Consider the following 21477-nt stretch of genomic DNA (forward strand, 5'->3'; position numbering starts at 1 on the left):
GTCACTGTTTGCAGATCACACCCTTAGTTACTATTCAAAGCACTTGTGACATGTAAAGAGCTGCATCAATTTACACTGGGAGAAGGGAGTTGTCTGTTTCTCTCCCTTCTCAGTTGTAGTTCGCAAAATCATTTGGCAATCCATAAAAACCATCAAAAAGCTAAACCAGACCCGAGAGACTCTAAAACCTAGGCATGACTGTATGCCAAAGCAGTGAGAAGAACCATGTTACAAGTTAACCTTGGCTGCAAGCAGCTAGTAGCTCAAGATGTTCTGCCCCTCCTCTTTCAATCCATCACCTTCTTTATCCCTTTTCATTCTTTGAATGGGTTCCCCCCCCTCCCCTCATGTTCTTTTTCTGGAGGATATGGGGATGATCGACAGGACTCATGCACGGTGTTTGCCTTCATGTTGCAAAAGTGGCTATACACATTCTGAGAAGTATTAATTTTGACCAGGCCAGCTGTTGGCACAAATGACAAAGAAATTAACGTTTATTTCCAGTGTTTACGTTTGGATTGCATCTCTCAGTGCAAGCCACCTTTTGCCCCTGAGTGCAGGTACCAGAGGACAAGCTAGATGTGGGTGTGTATGACTTCCTTTTTCCTGTTACTGTTTCTGTGTGTGTTTTAAAGTGAAAACTGACAATTTGGAAGCACAGCCGCTGCTACATGTATGTTTTTTGTGTTCAGGTATCTGCTTGGAAGCAAAGTGAGAAGCCACCTTTGTATGGAGTTACGGTTCTCCCAAGTTAGTTTCTTAAAAGTTCTGTTGACACATGCATGCTCATTATTCCATGAGTGCAGCACCCGGTGGTGACTTGCGTCTGTGAAAGAGCCGTCACGTCACAAGCAGACCATTGATCTCACCCAACGTCACTGCAAACACAACGTTGGGGCTTTTCTTCCATGTAAGCACATTATATATTCAGCTGCAAGTAACCAAACGTTGAGTAACCAAGGTAATGTACACAAACAAGTCCTGCACAAATGGCTCCCATCCTTTCTCCTCTGCGTTGTCTATGTCGCCTTTTGCCAATGTTAGTCTTGTGCTTTTCTGATAAACCTTGTGTTGTAGAGGACCACCTATACATGTGCATGTGGCACATCTGTTCAGCTATTTCACTGGCTGCTAGTTCAAGGCAGCAAACCAGATGTTTGGGAAAGGTCCTTTGGAACGGCAAGTACAGTGCCGCAAACCAGCCCTAATGTTAAACCATAGTGCCATGCAGACACTGTAGCATGCATTTGCCCCATTGTGCGCTCCATTGGCTGTGCGCACGACTTGGTGGGCCATTGCAGGTGCGTTCTTGAGGCATGTATGGCTCATAGAGCTCGGATCTACCGAGCACATCAATTCTTAAAAACAACAAGGACACCTTAGGACGTCTCATGGGAGCCTTCAAGTTGCCTAGCTTGTCAAGGGGAAGTTCTGTGAGTCCAGCACCTCCTGTGCTGGTGATGAACAGACAAGTCTGCACCTGCCAGATTTTGACTTCCTGCTCAGCTATTTGGCATATTGAACTCACTTAGAGCAAGAGCTGGCAACCTAGATTGTGCTCCTGTGTCTTCAATACCAGGCAGCAGGAAAAGTTTCAGTAACAGCCCAACTTGGAGTGATTGGAAGAAGCTGAGTGTGTGACATCTCCCTGCCACACATTTCATACCAGGAATGGAAGCTTCTTCAAGGCAGGATATAGCAGCCCATCCAAGTATCCATTTCTCCCTGGCCTCTGCTTCCCCAAAGCCTGTTTCTTTTGTGCGACACTGAATAACGCCAGACAAAGATTCCCGTATCTTCTATTGTATAACATGACGGATGGAATCCTGTGTAATTTGTCTCAGGTGTACTGTGTTGAAAAATAAAAATAACTTTTATATTTAATGCTTAAATTGTCATATTAAACCTACATATGGAGAAGAGAACGGCTTGTGTGTGTTTGTCATATTCTGTTGGCATATCTCATCTGTCCCTTAAAAGGCTGTGTCATCTCTAAATGTGACCTCACAGAAATGGTTGTGGCCTCTCCTGTGTGCTTTGTAGACTTTGTAATTTGGTATCTCGTGCTAACAGAAAATACCAAGTGCCATTAAACAGAGGGGTTTGCTTTTGAGTAAACATGCGTAGGATTGTGTTGTTCGGCTGCAAACCCATAGCCAATTGTCAGAAATTGGCCCCATTGAAATCAGTGGGAGCTGCTTCTGAGTAGACTTGTCTAGGATTGCAGGAGTATATTTATTTAAGAGTACATCACTTTCTAAAACAAGCCACAGGAAGAAGAGTGTTTTAAACTGGCAAAAGCTTTCTTAGGAGAGCAGAGAAAAAGTAGCACCCAGTTGATTTCATGAGTTTGCAAAAAGGTATCTTGTGTGTGAAATTATTTTCACAAAGCAATCTAAATTAAACTGCTACTGATAAACATTTTTTTTAAAAAAAAAAAGATCCGTGGTGTTATTTTCAGATTTCCAGCTGGTGTCTTTAATTTTTTCTGTGAAGCAAAACCAATATTTGTGAGGAGTGAATCTCTTCTCTCTTTTTTAGCTTTCCAGTTGTGAAATGTTTCCCTTCCCCCTTTAATTTATGTCTACAATTATTCAAAGTATAATATTATTCCTTTTAGAGCCCAAACAAAGCAGTGTACAACTAGCAACTACACCACCAAATAACATTTGTGTGGTTGTAAATATAAAAGTCTTGAACCATAAGCGAACACTCAGGCTGTTTCCTCTTCCTGTTCAGTTTCTGTTTGCACTGACTCAGCCTCTCCTACATTGAATACACCCCCTTAAACATGCCCACATTTCATTGGATGCCAGGACTGGGCACCCACCCATCCTCCTGTTCTCAACAAATAAGAAGCGCAAAGAACTTCTCCCTTTGGATGAGCATGGGGGAGGTTGGTGATGTGATGCCTTTTCTCCCATTGATGGGAGAACATGCCCACACCATTTTGTGCTCCTGTCTCTCTCTCTGCTGTTTAGATGTGCCGGTATTTTGTGTGGTGACACACATCCCAGAACAGCCATTTTGTGACACGCCCGTCGCAACCCCCTACAGCAGCCATTTTGTGGAACTACTCCACAACATGCCCACTGCCCTCAAAGTGTTGATGACCTCTCCTAGAAAAACCTCCTCACAGGGATCATTTGTGCAGGATCGTGTGCTACTGCTCTGGCTTTCCAGACTGTAAATCTCCCCAGAGGCGCACAAGGATGGCTACAAAAAAAACTGTACTACACAAGAAAAAGGGATTGGCATAGATGTGGCTGTGCTAAGGGCCACTGAACATTTGCGGCAGCTTTGGGGCATCCAAAACCAAGGGGAGATGCATTAGGACAGGGGTAGGCAACTTGCTGCCCTCCAAAAGTTGTTGGACTGCAACTCCCATCATCTTTGGCTTTGCTCCCTGGGATGATAGAATAAGAGTCCAATAGCAACTGGAAGAAATCCTATTGGCTGATCTTTGCATTAGGGGTGTGTGTGTGTGATATATATACTGTTGACTCATTGGTTGGGTGATGCGACATGAATAAGAGTGATCAGCACAAAGCTTTTTGTCAAAGCTTGGAAGAATAATTTCAGTGATTTAAAATGGGTTATCTGAAGTGGCACATCGGGATAAGTGCAAAGAAGGAATTCTCTCTTACACAAAAACTTTGCATTTATTATTTCCCTCAGACAGATGCCAAATGCCAAAGTAGTATTGAAACATGGTTAATGATTAAACTAAAGTCAACAGCAACCACCCTAGTTTATGCAATGAGCATAACTTCATCCTTTGTTCAGTAAATACAAAGCTTGAAGGTATTTCTACAAGGAGGGTGAAGTGCAGTTCTGATCCTCTTTGAAACTGCTTGGCCTGCAGCCGAGGGAGATTGTTAATGGTGGACAGAATGCAAGGAAGACGTTGGATCCACGTTCTCACCAATGTAGGTTTTATATTCGCGTTACAGACCGATTTAAACACAGATCAATGTAAGCCTCCTATAAAACTGCCTACGTTTTCAGTTTCTTGAACTCATCAAGCTGCATTAATAGATGGATTGTCAAGGAGATGCTTGAGCAAAGCCCTCCATTCAACAAAACATGAGTTGCCACTGCTTCAGTTCAGCACTTTTGGATGTAGAAAGAGGTTTGTCGCTAAATATAGCCTTCATTCTATTCAGGAACATAATCAAAAATCACCGTGAATGCAATGCACACGTCTTTTGCTCTACAAAATGTCTATATGCTTCAGGGAGCAGTTGTGAAACAGGATTGCTTTTGGTGCATACATGTGAGGGCAGTCAGCAAGGCCGCTTGCTTGGAGACTGAATTGCTCAGGAGCAAGGGGTGGTAAGACTGCGCAGGATGGTATTATGCAAGGAATATTTCTCTATGATAAATGTCCCTGAAGTTTGGGACATACCTGGGCAAAGCAGCCCGCAAAGGAAAGAAAGAATCCTGCAGCCTCTTGGACTCCAGGGACCATTGAATTGAGGTCTAAACAGTCATGATTTCTGCAATAATCAATACAGTTTACCTATTGTGTGTATTTAAAACACTTCCACCTCAAAAACCCACATATAATTGCCTCTGGGTTTGTTATTTCATGCAGGAAAGCAGACTTTAACTCAAAATGTTTGATAGATGGAAATGGATTCAGTTTTAAGAGATTATGCCTATAGATTTTTATATGCTTTTATTACCTTGGATATTAAATCGGGTTATCTTCAAACTTAACTTAATGGACTACACACACACACACACAAAATCTACCTTACAAGGATGGATAAAAATCCTTCTCTCTCTCTCTTTCTCTATTATATGGATTTTTATCCATCCTTGTAGATGTGTGAAAGAGCCTCACAATTCATTTGTAGCTGCCCTGGCAATTGAATTGCCCTGGCATAAGTCATATATTAGTTGGCACTCTTATCTATTAATATAAGGGAATTATTACTTCACCATTTAGAACTGTGATAAAGGAACAAGCTTGAGATGTCTGCCATATGATCGAGTGGTGCTTTCCCGATCCTCTCTGGGAAAGTTGAATGGAACAGTTGAGTATATCCCCTAGTGGTGCAGTTACCGGGTGGAGAAAAGTTCTGCATTTGGTTGATAGAGGAAACAGGTGTTCTCTGGACACAGAATAACATTTGGTTGGTTTAAAAGCACCAGAGACCAGAGGGCCAGAATTTCTACATGTGAGTCCCATAGACTTTAGAAGAGGGGAAGGCGGAAAAATAACCCGAATACAAAGCACAAGGCTAGATGCAAAATAGAAATAGAAATGGATGGGTTAAGCCTACTGGTGACCCCTGTTGTAGGGGAGTGAGCTGACCAGTGGTCCTGGGACTCTGGAGTATGGACCTTGGTCAACAGCCAGACAGGAAGTACCTCTGGAGGTTACAGAGCTCTTCAGACTGCAGCAAGATTGGCACTAAGCAGTGGGGAGTGAGAAGTCTTGTTTTGTCCCAGAAACAAAATACAGCAGTTTGAGGGAAGGCATGGCTCTGTCACATAAGGCGTTTCATGTTGGGAAACACAATTACATTCATTAAATAAAAGGTGGCCATCTATCACACACTCAAATGATAGCCTGGAAACTATTGCATTAGGATAAGTCATGCATTAGTGGGCACTCTTAGCCTGGGAACTGTCACGGCCCACAACGAGAAAGGGCTGGAGAAAGTTCCACGGGCCGCAGACCGCTGCTCTTGATCTTCTTTACTCCTGACCTAGTTTGGGGCTTTGCAGACAGGAAGAATGGAAAAAATCTTCCTCCAGTGAGAATATCCTCTCCACGGGGAGGCTCCAAAAGGAGATTGGGGCAAACAATATATGCTCTATCTAGGGAATGGGGCAAGGGAGCATGAGTTGCAAGCTTCTCACATCCGTTGCTACCAATCCAGTTGCCTCAGGGCAATCTTGCACACGGTGTCCTTTTCTTTCATGGATACAGAAAAAAGTATCCTCTCATTTACAATCATATGTAAAAACTGCACGTTTTGGTGCACACATGTGGAACCCAATGGAACTATCTGTAAGTAGTGCAACCTGAAATTGACTCTATCGTCCTCGCCATGCATTTAGGAAGGGTCCAGTCCAGAACAATGCAATGCTATGCAAATGGTACAATGGAGAATCCCTTCACATAACACAGTTCCACTTGGTTCCTACCACACTACAAATGCAGAGCAATTATTGGCGGGGGTGGGTGGGTGGAGATAATTATGAATTTACTCTGAAATCTGTTCTCAGTATACAAACAGCTTAGAAAAGTATAGGCGTGCTCTCTCTCTCTTTCTCTCTCTCTCTAACCAGACAGCTCAAACTCCTTCCATGTAATCCTTGGTTAAATACCGTAGCACTGGCCAAAGGTGCTATCCATTAGGCATGGATTCCCCCCCCCCTCCTGTTATTTGTTTAGGTGAAATGAATTGTGTGATGCTGACATCTAGAGGGCTACAGAAGAAAAGCATGTTACTGTGTTGAAAACCATGGTGGAACCATTTGTGAATACTGTACACAGAAACCAACCCATAAATCTCATGACATTACATCCACTACATGATAGCAAACATATGCTTGCCACCATACATAAAAAGGTGGTGCGAAGCTGCGGTCAACCCCAACTCTCAGCCATGTATATCTGAATAATATTTGCAAACATGCATTTGCCGTGTGTGTTTGTGTGCACACGTAAGAAGCAGCCTCCTTGGATTTTCCCACCCCTGCCCCCTGAGACTGGGTTTTAGTCCACATTTACACACTACCAGATAGAATCTACTTAGCAGTAATGTCTCAGCGCTCATATAATCCAATATTCCCCTCCTTTCCGTTTCTTCCCTTGTTATACTTTTAACAGTTCCATAGGCTGGCAAAAGATTGCAACTGCAAATTATACCACAAATGTCAGGTGAACCCTGCCAACCCACCTTCTCCCCCCAGTATAGTTTTGCTGGAGGAAAATGATGATGGTCGTTCAATCAACAAAGCGGATCACTTAGCTATGCATTTACTTATTCATTTGTTTGTTCCTTGGTTACTTTTATTTTATACCCCGCCTTACCTCCCAAAGAAGTCCAGGGCAACCAACACATCAACAGTAAAAGCATAGTAAGTAGAAGAATTTCTAAAACCGCTTAGAACATTCTAAGGACAGTTAAAAACATTCCCTCTGCCGGTGATGGCAGGCTTGCCACAAACAGTGTCTTTCAACCATCATACGCTTGGGTAAATTCCTCCTGAAACCAGTCATGAGGGAGGCAGGTGCACCTCAACAGCGAGGGCATTCCACAAATGGGGAAGCACCACTGAGAAGGCCCTGTCACAAGTCAGTTCCAACCAGGGACCCCCCCCCCAGGGTGACACCACCAATGAAGCCTTAAGTGCTCGCCGTAGGGTTGGAGTTGGCTGATATTGGGGAAGGTGCTGTTTTAGGGACTTAGGTCCCAAGTCATTTTAGGTACATGTCCCATATTGATCTTTTATGCTACACTGGAAAGCATTTCCTCCCAAATCCCGAACGAAGACAGAAATAATGGTCAATGTTCTGCCTACAAGTCAATAATTTATTCGGTGAATGTCAATGTTCACGTGTAAATGCTCTCAATTTTGGATGGCTTTTCTGATTGCCTGAAAACACACCTATACATTTCTCTACTTTTCATAGCCACATCAGTGGGTACTGGCAAACATTATTTGTTCCTTTTCGGACAATCGCAAAGTTTCTCTGGGATTGTTAGCAGAAGCAGCATGCTTCCAGGAAGAACCCACTAAACTTCTCCTGTTGGAGTGTGAAGGGACTTCTGTGCTGCACCCTGTTCCCTTCCTTTATGGGACGCAGAACCTAGTAGGGATTAGCAGCTGGTGTTAGATGAAATTTAGGGGAATGACCTTGAAAATGCCCCTATGGCGTTTGCCCTACGAAGCTAGTGATGTAATCCTAGTATGAGTGGGAAAGAGTTAAATGTATATCCAATGAGAACCCAGGGGGCGGAGTCAGTTAGGTTATAAGACAAGCCCTGGGGGGGTTAAGAGGGAGAGTTGTTGAAGTTGTTGAGTGGAGTTGGGAGTGGAGAGTTCTGAGAGGGGAGCATAGCTGCCAAGTTTTCCCTTTTCTCGCGAGGAAGCCTATTCAGCATAAGGGAAAATCCCTTTAAAAAAGGGATAACTTGGCAGCTATGGAGGGGAGTCTGTGTTTAGTCTGTGCAACAGAAAGCAAGTCTGAGTCAGAGACAGTCAGCGCCTGAGAGGATCCGATAAGAACCAAGGCAGTTTTGGTTGGAAACTGGGAGGAGGTTGGTTGAAGTGTGAACTTGAGGGTGGAAGGTATAGGCCGGTATAGGAACTAAGTTAATATATTGACTGAATACTACCTGAGAAACCATACACTTGTTACTCTATAAGAAATAAACTGAAGTTTTGTGTTCACTTTCGAAACCCTGACTGGACTCAGTGATTACCAGGGAGTACCTGTTTGGTAGCAGCAAGTAACCGTGGTGGCACAGGGATCAATCGACCGTTAAACATCCGGGGACCCTGTGTGATCGCCACAGTCCCAGACAAAGGAGCTCTGGAGGAAGGGAGAGGGGCAGCACCAGAGGGACTGCCTAAACTTCCCATCAATGCAGAGAGCAAACTCCGGTAGAAGAAACCCAGTAGCCCAGTGTGCTTTGAACCCCCTTACCCCAAAGTTTCCTGGAAATGTGGGTGAGTTCCTGGAAGAGACTTGCAAGAGCCCCCCCCCTCTTCTTCACATGGCTGTTCCAGAAAAAGTCTGAGTCAGAGCTGCCAGGAAAGGAGCTGCCAAAGGCACTCCAAACTCTGCTAAAAAACTGAAGGAAGAACTTGCCTCCTCTACCTCCTCCTGCTGTGATAGGCCTCACCTCTGGTCCACATGGGACATACAGAGGTGCCTCTGTGTGCATTGGATGGGGTCTTTCTGAAGAGACAAGCAAAGCAGAGCAATGGACAAACCTAAGAACCGATAGCAATAGGCACACAGATATCTGCCAAGTCTTTCAGTCCCGCAGTGGCTGAGTGAGCAAGAGGACAGGATTCCTGCACCTTTAGTAGCTGTGTAGCGGAGGAGGTTTCAGCAGGTGTAGCCTGTCCTGCAACTATTACAGGCGCAGGGGCCCTGCCCTCTCCTTCCCTTGGGCCACCCTGCATGTCACGGCTAGCAGGTGCAGCAGATAGGTCCTTGCGGGTAAATTAAAGTGTGCCATTGCCTAAGCGCATGGCTCAGCCCATTCTTCTGTTGGGTGTGCTCTTACCTGCCAGGCCCTCTGGTGACCTTGTTTGGAAATACAACTAGTTACCATAGCAATAAGAGTTGAGTTGAATTGGAGCCCTGTCTCCAGCCACTGTTTGTTCTGCTGCCACTAAGAAGTGTTTAGCTAGCAGTATCAGTTGGAGGAACATTTAGTGTCCAGCCTCTAAGGAAGCTGTGCTTCCCAAGGTCTTCCCTTGTGCTTGGTAGGAGCCCCAAATTAATTTTGTCAATGTTGTCCTGGCTCTGGATTTGAGCTTTGGATATGAGCCAGCTGAGTGTGGGGTTGTTGCATTACCTGATGAAGAACCGGTCTTGGGTGCATCCCCCACACTGGAGCAAAGGAACTTCAAAGGGAGATTGCAATATGAAACTGCTCAATTATAATGCAGCACATCAAGAGGGTCAATGCAGAGACAAATGGTTGTTAATACGAATGGGCTTATCAGTGCCAGGATGTCTGCATTACCAACACAAGTTCTGTGAATTAGAACTGCTAATTAGATAGTTATGATCACCACTGTCTGCACTTTTCTACATTTCATTTCCCTCTGATTTCACTGCTTTCAGCCTCCCCACTGCCCTGCATGTACGCATTTAGCTGGAACACAGGAATACACTTCACACATTGGATGAAGCTTATGAAGCTTATGACTTTATGAGTAAAGTCTTTCTGGTGCCATAGGATGCTTTGTTCTTCTTGCTGAAAAGTCTCCCAGCTCCAATGTAAGGCCCAAGAGATCAGGGAGCACCCCTGGCAAGATGACACTTGCCTTCCAGTTAGGTAGGTAGGTAGGTAGGTAGGTAGGTTTGCAACACAGAAAAACAAATAAAGAGTTTGATCCAGGTGGTTGTGGGGAGGGGTATGGTGCTTGAGATGGATAAGGCTGGAAGGAAGGACTTGTAAGGCTTCAGTTCATTCAACTAGGGCACTTCCAGACTGTTGCGATCTTCAGGTGGAACTCAGTGAGACACTGGGAAATTCAGGCTGTGCAATGATGGTTGATTTGGAGGAGCTCTTGAGCAGCAATTCCACTCCCCCCAAAGATCACACCACTTCATGCCCCCCAGTCTCCAGGTGGTGAGAGACTTTTGGGGTTTCACTGCTTACCCAGGGTTGGGTTTCCTTGGAACGAAGGCCACTGGAGGTGGTAGTGTCTTTAGGATACATGGTTTTGAACACACACACACACACACACACACACAACTCAAGCATAAGATTGGGGAGTGGGGGCTTGCAGCATTAACATTCCAACTGATCTTGCTTCCCCATTAGGCTTCCAGGTGGCCATAGTTGTGTCTTGGCAAAGGGAGCAAGTCCAGCCTTTCTGTGTCTTTTCAACTCCAGACAGACTAAGACACAAGGCCAGTTCCTGGGCTATTCTCCAAGATGATGTAGCCTCCAGCCAGATGTCCCTAGGGTAATGCATCTTAATTTGACCAACTCAATTTATAAATAATAATAATAATAAATTATTATTTGTACCCCACCCATCTGGCTGGGTTTCCCCAGCCACTCTGGGCGGCTTCCAGCAAAGATTAAAAATACATTAAAATGTCACACATTAAAAACTTCCCTGAACAGGTAAATGGATGCCTAACTGAGTTGGCCAGACATATTAGCTTAACAAACGGACTAGTTTGACCACTTCAGCACTTCCTTCTACTACAGATTACATTGTTGCAGATACAAAATTGCAACCTTGGTTGGGACCAAAGACATCATCCAAGCCACACACACACACACACACACACACACACACACACACACTTTGATGACAACACTTTCTGTGATAAGGCAAGTGATGGGGAAGTGCATATATGGCAGTGAGAGGATTCTGACTAAGCTCTGATCTTTCCCCCACCACACCCCAGACACCACCCACCTTCCCCTTCCACATTTGCATCGACATGACAGTAAAGGCGTTCCACCTGCACAGCTCATCATTGCCACAGCTGTGTCCCTATCTTCACTGTGTTGGCATATCATTGGCTTGCAGTGGTGCAAGGCTGTGTTGGGTGCGCGTCCACCCCACTCAGTGGGTGTAGCTCCAGGACAGGATTGCTCTGTTCATTTTCTTAGCTGTACTTTCCCAGGCAACTCAACTCTAGTTTCCCTAAATCACAATAGTCACAAGGAGATGGCACAATGCCTCCACAGATGAACAGAGTGCAGACTGATGCATACCGGGGAAGAGAAAACATGCACCCAGCGAAACAGGAGATTATCTCTTTACGCAGAGGAGCCAACCTTTGAGAAACTACATAGCCAATACATTTTACAGGTACAGTGGTACTTCGGGTTACAAACTTAATTCGTTCCGGAGGTCCGTTCTTAACCTGAAACAGTTCTTAACCTGAGATGCCACTTTAGCTAATGGGGCCTCCCACTGCCACTGCGCTGCCGCCACACGATTTCTGTTCTCATTCTGAGGTAAAGTTCTTAACCCAAGGTACTACTTCCGGGTTAGCGGAATTTGTAACCCGAAGTGTTTGTAACCTGAGGTACCACTGTATTCCAGTCCACAGTATTTTGGGCCCAGGTTTCCAACTCCTTTTTACCACCACTATCCCCCTGCAGAACCCCCCCCCCCAACAAACAAAACAGTTTCCACTTGTGTATCTTTAGGCTTCAGAGATGTAAAGGTGAAGAAAGATGCAAATCTACTTTACAATAAAAGTAAAGGGTAAAGGACCCCATGGCGGTTAAGTCCAGTCAAAGGCGACTATGGGGTTGCGGTGCTCATCTTGCTTTCAGGCCTAGGGAGCTGGCGTTTGTCCACAGACAGCTTTCCGGGTTATGTGGCCAGCCTGACTAAACCACTTCTGGCACAACAGAACACCGTGATGGAAACCAGAGTGCATGGAAACACCATTTACCTTCCCGCCACTGTGGTACCTATTTATCTACTTGCACTGGCGTGCTTTTGAAATGCTAGGTTGGCATGAGAGCATGCGAGAGGAGGAACCGCCAGCCATTAAAGCTATGCCATGCTGGGCTCCACACTTGGGCTCCTCTCGATGACGCAACATTGTGCATGTGTTGCGTGTTGTGTGCATGACGTCGCAAGCACATGGTGCATGCTGGACCCCCTCAGCCTTGGGCACAAGATGACACCTCTGTTCTTTCCCCTCTGCATTAGAGAGAGAATGCAGCTGAAGAGGGTATTTGGGTCAGAGAAACCAATGTGGAGATCTTTGGAATTTAGCTTCTGGAAGTGCAGTTGCGTGTATGACGCTGGAGCAGTGTCAGAGTCTTGCGCTGCACTTACCAAAGGAGGCCGAGGAACAAGGAGTTGCATTAGATGATTGTCTAGACTTGTACCCATGATTAGCTTTGACTAACACTTCCCAGGGTTTCACTCTGGCCTTGAGGGAAGACTCCTCTGTGCCCAAACGATCTGGTTTGGCAGGTGCACCTAGTTTTCTAGAGTCACAGCAAAAAAACTTAAGTGAGTAGGCTGTCCCCGCTCCTTTTTTAAAAAAACAACAACAACAACCACCCACATGTGTATGATCCCTATGTTACCAGATACAATCTTAATCCATATTTTATGTGCATTACAGATAATGAGCTGTGACTTAAGTGTTATGAATCTACATGTCTGAGCATGGCAGGACAAATGAGGAGCTGAATTGCGCTGCTTCCTGCAAGGTGACGGCAACACCAGGAGGTCTCCGCAGAGAGAGCTCGCACATCGTTTTTGCTGGCAAGAGCAAAATACGAAGCAACCTTCCAGGCTGTCACTGTTTTCGGGTGGGGTCCGGTCACATAAGGGCAAATTCAGGTTTTACAGCTGATATGATGCCCTTGCACAACAAATCTGCTTTCCCACAAAACTGGACCATTTTTAAAACATTTTTTGTGATAAGGAAAGTGATGAGGAAATGCACCAGGAGGTGTGGAATAAGAACTGCTTGATGAGACATCAGATTACCTTCTTGCAAACCAATCAGAAGGACACACTCGAAAAGCGGCTGATACCCAAAAGCAGCTGATAGCATCTAGGCTCCCTGCTAACTGTGCAATGCTGGGCCTTGAAATGGGACACCACCCAGGTGGGATGAAGTTGTAGGAAAGCATCTTGCATGGTAAGGGGTTAAGGGCACTTCAGCGTTTAAGCAGGAGGCCATTTCAGCATTGGTACTTCATGAACCTGGGCTTCTGAAGCCTACGCTGAAATGATTCAGCCCAATTAATAGACTAGAACTTACTGAACTACTCTGTGAAGACCATATTAGGAGAGAACAAAATAAAATACATCTAAACAACATACAGGAGGGAAATATGCTTAAAACCCCCACAAAAAAGTTTACACAAAAACATAGTTTTGTAAAACACAAAACAAAAATAATCTAAATTTTAAAAATACATTAAAATAGGGGAGAAACATACCAGAATGAATTTAGACTCCTGGTGCTGGAGGCCTTTACAAAAAAAAATAGCTACCTTCCAAGGCACCTACTGATTAGTTCCTTGAAACAGAAAGCTATTTCTCCCGCTTTCAACCTCCAATATTTAATGTACTCTAGTAAGGACTCGGGAAGGCGTTCTCTAATATCAGAATAAAGCTGACCTTCAAGAATATGGCGAAAGGAACCTCCCAGTCCTGGTGTGGTGAAAGGCCGCTAGGCCTCAGAGTCTGCCAGGTTTCCCACATCTGGTGGTAGAGAGGAGGCGAAGGAGTGGAGGCAAGTGGGGGAAACAGTTGTGGAAGTGAAGCCCATTTCTGGCTGGTTCCCTAATTTTTTCAAAGAAGTTCAGCACAATCCAGAGACTCACCCAGGTCCACATAAACAGAGACGTTTTCTTCTCTTCTAGAGTGCGTAGACATTATGTGTTCCAACTTGAAGAACTTGCATCAGGAGAGAGGGAGGAGTGAATGGGAACATGGGAGGCGTGTGCCCAGCAATCTCATTCATCCCCGTAACAAACCAGTACACTGCTATGTGCACACCACAAGAGGGATGGGGGAACCTATGGAATTCATTCCCTCCAACATGTGGACAGCTGCCCCAGGTATGGGCATGGGTTATGCCCCTAATTTGCATTCATACTTATGACTCAGCTTTAAGAATGTCTTATTCATGGAAACAGCTATAGAAAAGGCCAAAGTGGATCCCTGAGCTAGAAACAGCATGGCCAGTTGCGTCATGGACTACAAGCAATAAGGAAAATAACGCAGTGAAGTGTATGCGCAAAATTAGGCAATATGCCTTCTTCCCAGCAACCTTCTTTTCAAGCAAATCTCAATACTCTGTTTCCCTTCATTCAAAACGCATCAAACGGTTTCACAAAACAAACTACTGACCTATTCAGTTTCCATTGCATTCAGGACCTCAGTCAAAACACTCCCCGAAATTATGGCAAGCCAAAGATGTTTCTGTTTATGCTCACCTCACCCCAGAGGTAACATTCTCTCTTAGCAAAATGGCATCCATGTAGGATGGAACGAGATCTCCTGTGGCAGAGACCAGATTCTCAGTTCTGTTTGCATCTGACATGGGAACTCAGAAGCTTCCAGAGCCCGGTAAGCAAGTCAGAGAGCTTACATACTCCCTGCCTTGATAGAAATGTAAGGCTGGTTGTGTGGGGGTGGTTCTGGTCTATGGGTTTTTGTGGATATACACCACCCCTAGAACATAACCCCCATGCAAGTACTGAATATTGAGTCAGCTGTAAATGCTTGCACAGTAAGCTGAGTAATACATTCACTGGTCTAATCATAGAATTGTACCCATATGCTTGAACCCAGCTCATAGGACCAAGCCCTTACTAATTGGCTCCGAATAGCACGTTTTTCAGCACTGAAAATGAATAGCAGGTGAGAAACAGAAATATATTTGGCAAAATGTAAAAGCTCCACTCCAAGATTTTAGAGATCATATTTGTGGGAATGTTCAGGGATGTAGGAGAGGATATATTGTTTGATTATATCCTTTCCAACTTGTGTTAACAAGTTCTACAATTTAGCAGAGTAACATTCCCCCTTTTAAACTTGCACAGCGGATGCGTTTGCTCAGGCTCGCTAAAGCCTCTAAAATAAGTTACCTGGTAATTTCCCCTTTAGTCCCTCATAAAAGAAATAGACATGACACAGTCTTCTATAAAAGTATAAAAAGAGTTTACTCACTCACTCATTCTGTTCACAGATGGATCCCAGAAGGCAGACATAAGTTACAAAAGTAATATAACAGGAAACTATCCCATAAGGAGACAGATCCTTTGTCCTCTCTTGGCTGTCCGTTCATTATTTATGGAATCTCTCCATAAGATTTTTATTCAACATGCTTTGGCCCTTCAATTTTTAAATATCTGAAAGCATGGTACATATGATGCTCTCCATGGTTCTGAACATAAATTTGTTATAAACAGCTCCTGGCAATACTTTATATCAGTTTAATGTGGGTGGGTCATATTGCTGAAAGCATCCTTAGGACTGGGGCCCAAATTATATTTTTGTGCGTACTTGAGGATGCATGCATGTAATAATGTGGCGGTGGCCACAGATGGAATTTTCATTTTGATTTGTACAGAAAGAAACCCGTCCACATCTTCAGGGAGACAAAACACACACACTGTGTTGTTGTTGTTGTTGTTACAGCCATTCCCGTGGCTTGCAATATCTGCATGACTCTCTGCTGGTTGAATATACTTTAATTAAAGGTAAAGGTAAAGGGACCCCTGACCATTAGGTCCAGTCGTGACCGACTCTGGGGTTGCGCGCTCATCTCGCATTATTGGCCGAGGGAGCCGGCGTATAGCTTCCGGTCATGTGGCCAGCATGACAAAGCTGCTTCTGGCAAACCAGAGCAGCACATGGAAACACCGTTTACCTTCCCGCTGTAGCGGTTCCTATTTATCTACTTGCATTTTGACGTGCTTTCGAACTGCTAGGTTGGCAGGAGCTGGGACCAAGCAACGGGAGCTCACCCCGTCACAGGGATTCGAACCGCCGACCTTCTGATCAGCAAGCCCTAGGCTCAGTGATTTAACCACAGCGATTACTCTGCCTTAAAGCCATTGGTTTTATTTTTTGGCTGTGCTTTTTTTTTAATGGTTGGCTTTGGAAGTCCTTCTTAAGGAGTGAAAGGGATGATATAGATTATCTGAGATGTAGAATTAGAGACACGAACCCTTTTCAATCATTGCCCTCATGCAGTTAGCAATTGCACGAGGAGGAGCGTGGTTACTTGCTACCATGCCCATCTTATTCCACAACAAAAGTTTTGAAGTGGTTTGCACTGTAAACACAGGCAACGGTTTAAACATCCCAACTCTTCCTGGGGTTTGCCTTTTGCCCTCTTCCTTGAAAACAATGATCTTTGAGGTTTGTTGGCCTCACTGAGCAGATGGCACCAGCAATTCCCAGTGCAAGGAAATCTCCGCAGCTGCGGCTCTTGGAGGCACTGAGAGAATAATAGTATACAATTCATCCTTTTGTATTGTATTTTATGCTGCTTTTATTGCAATTAAGTCTTTTAAATTTGTTGTTAGCTGGCCTGGGCCTGGGTTTTTGAACTGGGAAGGGCGGGGTAGAAATAAAAATTATTATTATTATTATTATTATTATTATTATTATTATTATTATACAAAGTTATCCCCACCCAGCCAACTTGCATTACCACCATTGCTGCCTTGATGCCCGTGAGAGAAACAGCTCCTCCTTGGAAATGAATTAGGGAGCATTGGGCCTGGGTAGCACACAATATTTGCATCTGAATATTAGGGCGAGGCTCCTCAGTTGCCAGTTGGGGTTGGTGTGGTGGCATCTGGTCACATATGACTTTCATATAAATGGACATTCTTTGTTTAGCAGGGCGGCTTCGAATGTAAAATTGTTTCCATCAGAGCCAAATGCTGTGAGGGACATCTGCCGCCTGAGTCCGAGGCTGTGACAGCATCAGCATCCCATTGAGAAAAGCCCTGGGCTGTGAGGGCTACTGTGAGGGCAGCCATTTCTGGGCCTGGATTATTTCCTAGGAGAGATGAAGTCGCCCAGAGATTCAGCAGCAGAGTTGACGGGGCGGGTGGGAGGTTTCCCCCTAAGCAGTGCCAGATTAATTCCTGTGAAGGCCCCATGGCAGTCGAAATCTCGGTGTGTGTGTGTGTGTGCATTGCAAATTATCTCCTAATGCATTTTTTATTTATTTTACCAACCAACAAGGTCAAGATCAAATCAACATTTTGATCTGTTGTCACAGGGCCCCTAAAAGACGTGGGGTCCATAGCCCAGTGCCAACGCTGCCTCTGCACTGCACCTTAGACTTCTGCTAGAAGTTGTAAAAGTCAAAAGCAGAAGGAGAAGCCTAGTGAAGAAGTCCTGATCTGTTAAGGACTAAAATCTGGAAGGCACCAGGCTGCTGCTGCTGGTGGTGGTGGGGCATTTGAATGGGTGGGAAGCGTCTGAGCATGCCTTCTTGTAAGTTGAACTGCTGATGGAAGCCTGCCATTCTTTACAGTTTAACACTTATGTGATTCACTGCAAGTAAATAAATGAAGCTTTTCAAAATACCAGGTCACATTGTCCCGCTAACCCAGGACTGCCTACTCTGACCAATAGTGGTTGTCCAGTATCTTAGGCATCGATTTCTACTTGAGATCCTTTTAGCTGGAAATGCCAGGGGTTGAACCTGGGAAACTGAGATCCAGCGCCGAGGGCCTTCTGGCAGTTCCCTCACTGTGAGTTACAGGGAACCAGGTAGAGGGCCTTCTCGGTAGTGGCACCCCATTAGATGTCAAAATGAAAAACAACTACCTGACACTTAGAAGACACCTGAAGGCAGCCCTGTTTAGGGAAGTTTTTAATGACTGATGTTTTAATGCATTTTTAATCTTTTTTGGAAGCCGCCCAGATGGGCGGGGTATAAATAATAAATTATTATTATTTATTATTTATTATTATTATTATTATTATTATTATTATTATTATTATTATACCTCTGCATGTAACGAAGTCTTTGTACTATGGTCCCTCTCCTGTAAGCGAAGACACAATTGCCTTCCTGTCACTTCTAAAGGGGAGAGAGGAGTTGCAAAGCGTGCCTTGCCCAAGACTTTGTGGTGGTAAAATGAATTGGATGCTTTCCAGGTCACTCTCAGTCACTGTGCTACACAAAACCCACATTATGATTTAAAATAGAGAGAAGTGATTTGTCAGCATCCTGCTGATATTGCGTGCAACATCAAATAGCTCTTTCCATTTTTTATTAAGACTGCAAATCACAAAAAAACATGGGAAATCATTAACATTTTCTTCCTGATGAAAAATCCAGAAGCCTACCAATGTTATTTTTTAAAAAAAAAATGTAGGGGAGGCGAGATATTTAATTGTACCAAAAGATTAATTTATTCAAAAAGAGAGGTTTTTGTGATCCAAAACCTTGAGGGCATTCTCACCCACTGAATTCTAAATTAGAGAAGGAGAATTAATTATCTGATCTCCCTCACCCCACTGACAACTCTCTCTTTGTTGTGTGCTTGTTCTCTTCTGGTTTTGAGGGCTGGCTTTCATGTGGCGGTGACAGGATTCGACATCTTTCAATGCTCATTAGCCAAGAGGACCTACATTTCACTTAACGCTTCATCTTGAGTTATGCTTCTGTAAAGAAAAAGGGTGTGATATTTCTGGTTAGCATTGCCCAACTCATTTTGTGTCCTTGCTTGTCAGAAGTTGCAGAAACAATGAATATGAAGGTCTGGTGATACCAGAAGCTCCTGCTTCAACTGTCCTGCATCTCATGGCTTTGAAAATTCAATTTTCACATCTGAAAATAATGTGAAAATGACACCAACCTCTGACAAACACCTTTGGTTAGGGGGAAAAAACCTAGTCTGCCTTTGTTTATTCAAACTATATTTCTATGAAATGCAATTATGCTTTTATACATTCTTTTATGACATAATCTAACCCCCTCCAAATTGATTTGATCAGAAAATTATGTTCTATTCCTAATTGCAGCCTCAAAATTACAACTTACAGTGTATAATGTAAAAACCTCGAGATTCCTGCACTGCGGAGGGTTGGGCTGGAATAGTGCCTTCCAAGTGTGATTCTATGAAAAGCACCATTTGCTGACTGACCTAGATAATATACTAATGAATGAAGAAAAGGTTTAGAGCAGGCATCCCCAAACGGCGGCCCTCCAGATGTTTTGGCTTACAACTCCCATGATCCCTAGCTAACAGGACCAGTGGTCAGGGAAGATGGGAATTGTAGTCCAAAACATCTGGAGGGCTGAAATTTGGGGGTGCCTGGTTTAGAAACCTGCATTCCAGTAGTCTGATAAAGGTGGCATGTCTCAGACTAGTCCTTTGATCAGCATGCATGATAATGAAAAGTTTTAAATAGTCAGTGATCACTATGTAGAGAATAACATCATTGGCAAGATAATAATAATACTCATTCCTTCTTTTTTGACAGGGGCTGTGGAGCGAGAACAGCTTAAGACCACTGAGAGAATTCATGGCTGAAGTCAGATGTGAACCAGAGAACTACAGTGGTACCTCTGGTTAAGAACTTACCGTAATTCGTTCCGGAGGTCCGATCCTAACCTGAAACTGTTCTTAACCTGAAGCACCACTTTAGCTAATGGGGCCTCCTGCTGCCGCTGCACTGTCAGAGCACGATTTCTGTTCTCATCCTGAAGCAAAGTTCTTAACCTGAGGAACTATTTCTGGGTTAGCGGAGTCTGTAACCCGAAGCGTCTGTAACCTCAAGTGTTTGTAACCCGAGGTTCTACAGTACCGATCTGCAGTTCAGTCTCTTAGCCACTATGCTACACCAAGGAGATTTTACACAAACCTCCCATGCGGTATCACACACCCATGGCAACATTTTATTTCTTCATTACATTCACTACCTTTCTGTTCTTCCAAAGAGGTCAGGCAACCATACGTAGTGGCATCTTGTACCCTCACAGCAACCCTGTGGGAAAGGTTAGGCTGCTACCTGACCGTCTACATCGTCGGCCCTGAACTTGTGGGTCAGGACAATTGTGAAGTAAGTCACACTAGGTGTACCACCCCCACCTTCTTCAAACTTTTAAAAATGTGCTTTGTTTTAAAGCAGGGGGGAAGGGGTCCTGTATTTGTTGGACTACAACTCCCAACAGCCCCAGCCAGAATGGCCAATGGTCAGGGATGGTGGGAATTTTGCCCAACAACATATGGAGGGGCACAGGTTTCCCCATCCGTGTTTTAAAGAGAAAGGATTAAAGAAAAGTAAAGCAGAGAAATGGAAAGAAATAAAGAGAAAAGGGGATGCAACGGTGTCGGTTGGGCAGGAGGTGAAAGACAAATAGAAATAATATCGGTTGTAATAAATTAAAAGCAGTTCCCAGGCTGGGATTAAAGGTCGGTTTCCACCTGAAAAGGTTGAAGATGGGGCGAGAAATGGCCTTGAGAATCGATGGAAGAACATGACGTTCAAAACTCTGGTCAGCCCACGGGAATTGGTGTATATATGACTTTAAGAAATAGACAAATATAGAAAGTTCTCATATCACTTCTACCCTTTCTGCGTGGGTTGAAGGAAGGACCCTTACACACCTGCCACGTATCCCGTGCATGGAGAGGATTTGGGGCCCACTGTCAGACTGAGCATAGAGATGCTCAGGTGTGTATGATTCACCTTGTGCAGACTGAGCACGCACTCAAGACTCCCATGTAACTGTGCCTTACAGGAAAAGGTGACAAACAAGCTCTCTTTGTGGAAGGTTGTCTGCCAGACTGATCTCCCTTTCTAAGAGACACCTGACACAGGCTGTCTTAATCAACCCAAACCCTCTAAGCTCTTTACAGAATATAGATACACACAGTACATATATTGTTATGAATAAATACACCATAAAGCACCCAATAAAATCAAACACGACAAATTGACATAACGTTTTAGCAAAACATGGATAAAATCAGCAGGTTTTAAACACATATGCACGATAAATTAAAATTGCATGCCTGTGTAGGCTTGCCTAACCAAAAAGGCTTTTAGTAGGCGCCATAAATAACACTGCGAAGGTGTCTGCCTAATAGCAATTACTGAGTTATTACAGCTCCACAACATCCATCTTTCCTACATTTTGACAACTAGCCCCTCTTCAGATCCTCAATGGGCTACTCTGTCTTGGAAGGCACAGAGGTTGGCAGGTCCCAGTGAGATTCTGTTGGATTGTTTGTGAATTTCCAGGTTCTCCCTGCATCAAAGGTAACGGTTCCT

This window comes from Zootoca vivipara, chromosome 3 (genome assembly GCF_965207765.1).
Source record: "Zootoca vivipara chromosome 3, rZooViv2.hap1.1, whole genome shotgun sequence".
NCBI lineage: Eukaryota > Metazoa > Chordata > Lepidosauria > Squamata > Lacertidae > Zootoca > Zootoca vivipara.